Genomic DNA, 10,069 nt, shown 5'->3' on the forward strand with positions numbered 1-10,069 from the left:
GCACAAAATGTTATCAGCAATCCCTGGGGCATGTGAATAATGTCTTCTGGGGCAGGTCTGTGTGCTGGCTGATGTTCTCAGTTCAGGTTCCAAACAAGAAATGACTCCTTCTAAGAGGAGTTTATGCAGAGAAGTGGGGAAAAAACGCAGAAAACATGCCTCCAGAGAGAATGTGCCACCGAAGAGGACGTGCCTCCAAGGTAGGCCTACGTACAAATATTTAGGATAGCGAGAGGCAGAGAGCTGCAGCGTCACGCGAATATTTCTATTCACGAGTAAAGGCAGCAGCCAGCCTTTTCCAGAATGAATAGGAGGCAAACAAAACCTTCTGCAGAAAGTTCTGATGAGTTAGTTCTCTTGCATAAAGCTGACGTGCCATGGGTGGTTTTAAGGTCCTTGAAACAAGGAGCAGATGTCCCCACGAGATGGCATGGGAAGCCCAGGAGATGGTTGCGAATGGCCAGATACAGGTTCTCTTTAAGGGGCATCACTAGATTCTTAGCAGAAATTTTATTAAATTGCCATTTACATACGTAGACCTCCGTAGACAGTACGCACTCTCACAAACCTGTTAAGGTCATTTAAATGCCAGGTCCCATGAACTGGGTGGTCCCTCCCCAATTAGTCCAAGGAGATTATGGCGGCCAGTGGGGGCAAAACCTTATGAAATCCTGTGTTGATGAGGTATGCTATGACGGAAAGAGCTATATGCTTCAGAAAGGTCCCTCTTCTCTTTTTCCATCTGTAAAATAGATATGGAAAGTAATCCTCACTGTATGTGAGTGTTGTGAAGACAAATGACAAAATGCACAGAAAGCCTAGCAAATGGTGAGCACTCAATAAAAGTTTGTTATGGTCATAGAACATTACTCCTCACACATGTGTCCATGGGCACTTCCAAGCAAAGGCACACAAATTATAACCCAGTTGTTTAAAAACAATAGTTTTGGAAAAGAAATTCAGGGGTCAGAGTGAGAGCAGTGTTTTGAAAGAAATGATCATTTTTCTTCTCTCAACATATAATAGACTGTATTGCCTTGTTTTAATGACCCATAAAGATAAATATAAAGATTGAAAACTGGTTATGTATTTTCTCCATTTTTAAGAAAAAAATTTGTCTTTGAATGATCTCTGATTAATTTGTATAAAAGTATCTCTACCCCTAAAATGTATATTTTTATTTACAGTGACTCTATACCATGAAAAACTAATGACATAAAAAAGTTACTAGCCCTAGCTAGTTTGGCTCAGTGGATAGAGCGTCGGCCTGTGGACGGAAGGGTCCCAGGTTTGATTCCAGTCAAGGGCACAAGCCTGGGTTCTGGGCTCGGTCCAACGTGCAGGAGGCAGCCAATCAATGATTCTCTCTCATCATTGATGTTCCTACCTCTCTCTTCCTCTCTGAAATCAATAAAAATATACATTTTTTAAAAAGTCAGTAGGCATTCCTGTAAGAGAATTCCACTCAGACTCAGATCCTGGTTATGTTAGCAGTCATCAGACATGATCCAGAGCATGTTACACCCCAATGACTTTTAAAAGGCTGTGCTCTCCTGGCTGCAGTGGCTCAGTTCATGTGCACTGAAAGGTTGCCAGTTAGATTACACTCAGGGCACACACCTGGGCTGTAGGTTCAATCCCTGGTCAGGAAGGCAACTGGCTGATGATTCTCTCTAACATCAGTCTCTCTCTCTCTCTCTCTCTCTCTCTCTCTCTCTCTCTCTCTCTCTCTCTCTCTCTCTCGCTCTCTCGCTCTCTCGCTCTCCCGTCCCCCCACCCCTTTTTCTCTTAAAGCATATTCTCGTGAGGATTACAAAAAAAAAAAAAGACTATGCCAATTTTGTCATAAGAAAACTTGTTAGCAATTTGACTTGAAATTAAAATGGAAATGTTTTGTGTTCATTAATCTGTCTCCTAGTTGTGTGTGTGTGTGTGTGTGTGTGTGTGTGTGTGTGTGTGTGTGTTTTACCTAAGCGGATGCCTGCTGGTAAAATCTTTTCTTTGCTTCTATAGTAATTATAATTCAGTTTTACATCATCAGTTTCACTGAGAGGACATCTACATTTTCTAATGGTTCACCTTTTCTGTCTCTCTGTCATATGCAAAGTCAGGTTACATTAGAGATTTAGGAACAAATACAGTCAATATGCTCCCCACCAAAGTGGTTGGGTTAAGGTTCGGGGTACGTGGTGGTTGCTTTGTTCTGACAAATTGCTTCCCTTATTCATTCCCTTTAACAGCAAGAATTGGTCAGTGGGTGTTCAGGGCACACTAAATTATGGTGGTGGGCCTGTTCCTGATGGCACAGCACTGTTACCCAGCAGAGTCCGCCTGTCTTATGCAAACACCTGCTGGCAATGCAGAGTTTAAAAAGGTGCTGGCAGCTGTTGCCAGGGGGTGACTCAAAAGAACAGTCCAGAATTGCTATTCACAATGATTTGGCATGGGCGGCAGTAGATGCTGAAGCAGTTGGAAGGTGCCAACCAGTTTCACGTGTGCATAACTGAATAGCCAATAACCCAAGCATTTGGCTTGTACTGAGGCAGCAGAGGATGTCTGAGTTTTTTCAACTGGGAAAGGAAATTGACCAGTTTCCTTAATTTAAAGTACAGCAGGTGGCAGAGCATGTATAAAACCCCACAACACCAGCGTCACCAAGAGTGTAATTTATTCGGCCTATAATCGACCTGTTTGCTGTTTCTCACTGTGAGGTTCACGTCGTTTTCTGCATTTCTTCCAAGATTTCTACAGATTTCTCAGTGTTTAATTAACAGAGCATTGCATTCCTATGGTGTACACATTCAGGGGTGCCGGGGCATAAAGAAGGTTTGAATCATTTTAAGGGAACAAAAAGTATTTGATTATTGTCCTCCAGAGCCCTGCCCAAGCAAAAGCAAATGGGCATAAACACATTGTGGCTGATTTTGATTTCCTAGGAAAGACCATTCTCAGCTTCTATTGTTAAAGGCATTCTAGGGAAATGTCATAATAAAATCTATATAATAAGGAGGTAACATGCAAATTGACCATCATGCCCTCGCACAAGATGACCACCCCCATGTGGTCACAAGGTGACCACCACAAAATGGCCAGCTGGGGAGGGCAGTTGTGGGTGATCGGGCCAGCAAGGGAGGGCAGTTAGGGGCAACCAGGCCAGCAGGGGAGTGCAGTTGGGGGCAATTGGGCTGGCAGGGGAGAAATTAGGTGTTGATGAGGCTGGCAGGGGAGCAGTTAGGGGGGCGATCAGGCTAGCAGGTGGAAGCAGTTAGGGGCAATAAGGCAGGCAGGCAGGTGAGCGGGTGGGAGCCAGCAGTTCTGGATTGTGAGAGGGATGTCCGACTGCCAGTATGGGATTGGGCCTAAACTGGCCATCGGACATCCCCCAAGGGGTCCTAGATTGGAGAGGGTGCAGGCTGGGCTGAGGGACACCGCCCCCCCCCCCCCAGTGCATGAATTTTGTGCACAGGGCCTCTAGTAATAATAATAAGCATTAATTCATTTCTCATTGAGATTCAGAATAAATGCTAAGCACCTCAATGAACAGAATCATTTAAATTTCACAACAGGTCCATATGGGGGTACTTTGATTATCCTCATGTCATATATGAGGAAACAGGCTGGCAAGATACAGAGAAGGAAAGGAATGTTGCCCATTTGAGCCTATACACTGAACCACTAGTGATGCTGCTTGCATACCCCAGAGAAAGTTCTAGAGGACTGTGCAGATAGTACAGGTAACCATTCTAGTAACCTGGGCTGAATCCTACCAAAGAGCCATGGTAATTGTAATTGATAATTCAATACCAATATTTTCCTAGCACCAATTGAATGATCATCCCCTTGGTGTTATAGTTAAGGGAGCAATAATTTATTACCCCTCAGATTTACAAGTGGTAGATAGGCACACACAGCTGTTGTACTAAAAAGGAAAAATAGTGAAGAAAAAAATAATGGTCTGAGAATCATGAGACTTGGATTTTAAACTCACTTTATTTATTTATTTATTTATTTTTTACTAATTGACTGTGCGTATTTGGGCAAATCACTCTATCATTATTTTATCTCTGTTACATTTGTCTTCAGGGCAGGGCAAGAGTACCCATGATTTTATTTTCACTTGGCTGAAGAGATTACATGAACTTCCACTTCTAAAAACTCCTTGTAGGGCCCTAGCCAGTTTGGCTCAGTGGCTAGAGCATTGGCTTGCAGACTGAAAGGTCCCAGGTTCAATTCTGATCAAGGGCCTATGCACGGGTTGTGAGCTCAATCCCCAGTGTGGGGTATGCAGGAGGCAGCCAATCAGTGATTCTCTCTCATCATTGATGTTTCTCTCTCTCCCTCTCCCTTCTGCAATCAATAAAAATATATTTTAAAAAATTTAAAAACAAACAAACAAAAAACCCCTTGTAAGAATTTGGGGACATGGTGATTTTATCCAGCTTAACCTGTGGAGCTTGTTTAAATCTGGCCACATTAGACTTCAAACTCTCCAGGGCGAGGTCTACACCTGTCTAAGTATGTTTTAGAAACATATGAGGCAGTCTTTTTAGCAGTATTATTGAGTGATGACAGAAGTAAATTGTGGCGTAGAGGGCAGTAGAGTCTATATGAAACAATGGTTTTAGACTTTGGACAACAGGTGCACAGGAGGCAGCCAATCAATGGTTCTCTCTCATCATTGATATTGCTCTCTCTTTCTCTCCCTCTCCCTTCCTCTCTGAAATCAATAAAAATATATTTTTTAAAAAAGAAAGAGTGAGTCAACTACTAGTATTTGTCCTTGCTTCTTTGGCCTTCTTGAGTTGAACTCTCTTTTATTGTATCATCCAACTACATCTTCCATGCTATTCCATGTGTAAGTGGTACTCATACCGTATCCTTGTCACCACCATAAACTTGGTGAAAGAGAGGATAGAAAAGACAGAAGGGAAGAAGCAGGTGGGTATGAGTATTTGAGGGAAGATATATACAAACTTTTCATATTAAGAAAAAATCTGTGACAGACTCCATTGGATTAGAGTACCAATACCTTAGGGGTCAGGACTCCAGTAGAACATTCCTGAATAATGCTCCCGTATTGTGTTCCTGTCTGTCTCACAGTAACAAAGCTTGTTGCTCCATCTCTGACGTCTTGGAGTGAACGGTCACATGAAGGGGCAGAGATGAGAGATACTCTTTCATGAAGGAGAAACCACAGAGGGTACTCCCCTGCCCTCCCACCCTGGGTCCTCTGCACCTCTTGGCTGCCATTATGACTTGCTTTTCTAATGGAAGGAATGCCTGTCTTTCCCAATGGAAATTACTGCTAGGGAAAAGTGACCCCTCTAGGGGTTGGGGTCAGAAGCAAGTCCTGAGGGCCCCCTTCACCAGAGTGGGCTCTCCCGGTTGGCAATTAGGCCTGCCTGAGCAGCTCTCCTCCCTCCTCTCCTGCAGCAGCCTGTGGTTGCCATGGCAATGCTGGACTCTCTCCACGTCCAGTGAGATTGATTCCACAACATTGCCAGAGATAGCAGCTCCTGTGGCCACCTTGCCAAGGCGGACACCCTTACAAGCAGCTCCTCTCCTCTAGATGCAGGGAGCTGGCATGATGCCCCAAGTCTGCTTCCCTAGGTGGTTTTTATTTTCCTAAATTGCATTTAGTGGCCTTGGGAGCCTTTGATAGGTTGTTCTGCCCATCTGCTGCTCATTATGGCTTGCACCAATGTGGCCTCTGATAATAAGAGAAGCCAAAACTAGCAGTTGGGAAGCATGGGCTTTTTTATATATATTGATTTCAGAGAGAAAGAGAGAGGGGGAGAGAGAGACATAGAAACATCAGTGATGAGAGAGAATCATTGATCTGCTGCCTCCTGCACACCCCACACTGGGGATGGAGCCTGCAACCCAGGCGTGTGCCCTGACCAGGAATTGATCCGTGACCTCCTGGTTCATAGGTTGACGCTCAACCACTGAGCCATGCTGGCCGGGTGAAGCATGGGCTTTTTGATGTACCCTGCAGTAGATGGCAGATTGGATGGAGCCCAGCATAAAGTGACTGTCTTCTTTATATTAACCACCCACTCAGAAAGCAAAAAGTACAGTCACATTGTCCTCTGTTCTTGGTGGGTGACACACCTGTGGAACTTAGAAAGTCTCAATGCATATTTTACTGTAAAATATATTTTGAACTTCAGATTCCCCCAAAGATATTTGGAATCTTATTTCATTACATGTATTAACCTCTAGAAAACCTCTTTAACATCCACCCACACCCTACACCTCTTACTTAGACATTATTTAGTGAATTGAAACCAGCTATTAGCTTAGGTAACTTCCATTTATATATTTCTAATGAATACATGAGCTCATTTGGAATATCCTTTGGTTTAGGCTGTGCGTTATCCCAACATGAATATTATGCTCTATTTAGCACCATTCCATAAAAAGAGAGGCTTACAGATTCAAGGCATCGCCCTGGAATCAGTTGCTTGTGTATGTGGTTTGTCCAATTGGGTAAAAGAGAGCACAGCCTTGAGATGGCAAATTCAAATATCCAGAGAGAGGAAAAGGAGAGGGAGAGAGTGTTTGGATAATTTACTCATCTTCCCAAGGTACATAAGTCCTCAGGTTTGACCCATTCTTAAAGGACAAGTTTTCCTGGGATTGTCAAAACTCAGATGTATTGGTTAAGTTAATAATAATGTCTGATGACTTAGCTGGATGATGTTACTTATTTATTGTCATGTTAAAAAGTAAATTACTTAGTCACCACATTTCTCTCAATTAAATCATTAGATCATCCGAAGTTGAAATGAAACTCTTTCCTCAATTATAAAAGTATTATATGTTGCTAGCAATGTTGGGAAACACCACTTTGTATAACAATCTTATTGCTTAATAAATCAATGTAGAGGTTCTGTTAAGCCCAAGGACCTATAACTCCAAACTCACTTTTTTCATTATGTTTTGCAATTTTTTAGGTAGTTCTTGGGTTCATAGTTGTCTGCTTTTTCACATTTTGCATCTTGACTCAATGTGGAAACTGGGCTCCACACTGTGAGTGCAGTGTGGTCCTCAGCGCAAGGCCTTACCAGGTCTCAGGGTCAGTAAGCATGATGGGAGGTAGATGGGAGCGTACACCTGGTGACCAGCCCTTGACTTGCTCTGTTGACCTTGGAGAAGTCATCTCTTTGAACCTCAGTTTGTTTTTGCATGTAAGGATTTTGTGTCAAGTCCAGAAAACAACAACAAATAAGGTAGGTGAGTAAGTGTAGATAACATTGGTCAAGACGGCAAACAAGTCACATTCCATGAACTTCAATTAAGCCATATAGAAACAGGTAGAAAAAAATAATCCAGGCAGGAAAACAGTTGCATCTCATTAGACAAGGTGTCAGAACTCAGGAAACTTAAGTAAAAAGGTGTTGGAATCCAGACTGAGGACCTCAGCTAGAAATGAAACCAAGCCAAAGAATATGGGAACCAAGGTCAAGGTCTAGGCAAGGGTTGGGGACTGGCAGGAGACACCAGCAGCCTGAATGAAGCCAGGCAGGCTATTATAAGACTTGGGTTCCTGATTTGCTTGAAGGAGTCTTGGTTCACTTGGGGGCCTGATCCTACAGAAGATAAGAGAAGGTGAGAGAAGGTGGAACGTAAGACAGTTCCTGAAAACCGAAGAAGAAAAAATACCTTTCAGATGCTATCATCTCTCCTTAGAAATGATCAGGTCTAAAGCAAGGTGGAAGTGGGTGATCCTCATAAAAATAAGTAATAAAGTAATGTATTTAAAAAATATATCCCTCCGGCCAAATATTTGATAAAGTCTAGAATTTTGTCATTTTTAACTAAAGTTTTTGCTTCTATAAAGATGTGTGAATTTCTACAGCTTTAATAAGATTTTTCACCATCCTACATAATAAAGATGTAATATGCAAATAGTCGTTACACCATGAAGTGTAATGACTGACCACGTAACGACCGGATCACAGGTCAGCAGGAGGGTGGGGCAATGAGCATCAAGTGGGAGGTGGAGAGTTACAGGAGGGGACAGGGCAGCAAGCTATGAGGGAGGGGGCAGGGGGACCTACAGGACGGAGGGGCAGTGGGCAGAAAGCTACTGGAGGGCAGCAGTGAGCTACTGGTGAGCTACTGGTGCACAGATTCATGTACAGGGCTACTAGTATATTATAATTTGGGGAGTGCTTTGTCTCTGCTTTAGGTTGTGCTTAGTAGCCAGGTGAGACATTTAAGCTTTAAGTTACCCAGAGCCAGAGTATAGGACAGGAAAATTAGGTTTGGTAAGCATTTATATGTACATTTTATATGCACTGCTATTTAAGGGAGTGAATATAATCCCTTAAAAAAGCAATAAATCCTTTTGTAAAGGGAATGATAGCCCACTAAGATCTAAATTGTAAATCTGTACACTCACATAGCTGGTGAAACATGACTTATCAATGTGTGCTCACGCAGAACATTTAGTCCTATGAACACCATTTAAAATGTTAAACTGTGCAAAAGATCAGAATAGGGAAATATGAAGGCCCATGTCACTGGTATTTACAAGAAATGTCTTACCTTTGGGAACACCCCAAAATTGTGTGTTCTTCACTGATATCTTTCAAGCTTGTTCTCTGGAATTACCCCAACTCCAGCAGAGGGTGACAAAAATGCCCCAGCATATTCTCATGATTGAGAAAGAGGAACTTTTTTTGGACCAAAAGTCAGAGTGCTTTTTTTTTTAATAATGGAGGGATCACTAATGTTCTGAACATCTATTTCACAACTATAAAGTGAGGGAAGCAAGACCATAATTATAGGGGGAAGGTGGTTTGGAAAGAGCCAGTTTCAGCAACATCAAAGAATGAGTGAACACTGGCCCAGATCTCTGGAACTCTTGAACTCTCCACAGGGCCTATGGGAGTGTGTCTTCAATAACCCACAGGAAAACATCCTTCAAAACACATGGGGAAGCCAGAACCAATTTCCATAGATGCTGGAGTACTTCTTCCCACTGCTTTTGGGCTCAAAACTAGACATTGCTAGATGGAATGTTATTCCACTCAGCCCTCTTACAACATTTTCAGCTTTGAAATTCCTCTAGGTCAAAAGGCCAAGGGAGCTAAATCATGAGACTCCTTTGTGCTGTCCAACATGGTAGGCAAATTTAAATTAATTAAAATGTCATAAAATTAGAAATTCAGTTTCTCTGTCCCACTAGTCACATTTCAAAAGCTCAAAAGTCACATGTAGTTCATGGCTACTGTATTGGACAAGGCAGACAGAGAACATTTCTAGCGTAGATGATGCTATTGGGCGGTGCTGTGAGTCTGATGTTATGGCCACATGACATCTGAGCACATTTTGGAGCTGAAGTCTCGTCATAAAAAATGTCCATTGGTTATGCTTATATGCATGCATACAAGTCCTTTGGTTGATCTCTTACCCCCACTCCCCACCCTTCCCCTGCCACTGAAGTTTGACAGTCAGTCTGTTCAATGTGTCTTTGTCTCTGGATCTATTTTTGTTCATCAGATTATGTTGTTCATTATATACCACAAATGAGTGAGATCATGTGATATTTATCTTTCTCAGGCTTATTTCGCTTAGCATAATGCTCTCCAGGTCCATCCATGCTGTTGCAAACAAATGGTAAGAGTTCTTTCTTTTTTTTTTTTTTTTACAATAGCGTAGTATTCCATTGTGTAGATGTACCACAGATTTTTCTTTTTCTCTTTATTGATTAAGGTATTACATATGTGTCCTTATAGCCCCACTCATGCCCTCACTCCCTTGGTGTCTGTGTCCATTGGTTAGGCTTATATGCATGCATGCAAGTCCTTTGGTTGATCTCTCCCCCTTACCCCCACCCTCCCCTGCCTTCCCTCTGAGGTTTGATGGTCTGATCATTGCTTCTCTGCCTCTGGATCTGTTTTTGTTCTTCAATTTATATTGTTCATTATATTCCATAAATGAGTGAGGTCATGTGATATTTATCTTTCTCTGACTGGCTTATTTCGCTTAGCATAATGCTCTCCAGTTCCACGCATGCTGTTGCAAATGGTAAGAATTTCTTCTTTTTTACCGAAGC

Source organism: Myotis myotis, unplaced genomic scaffold (assembly GCF_014108235.1).
Source record: "Myotis myotis isolate mMyoMyo1 unplaced genomic scaffold, mMyoMyo1.p scaffold_m19_p_5, whole genome shotgun sequence".
Classification (NCBI taxonomy): domain Eukaryota; kingdom Metazoa; phylum Chordata; class Mammalia; order Chiroptera; family Vespertilionidae; genus Myotis; species Myotis myotis.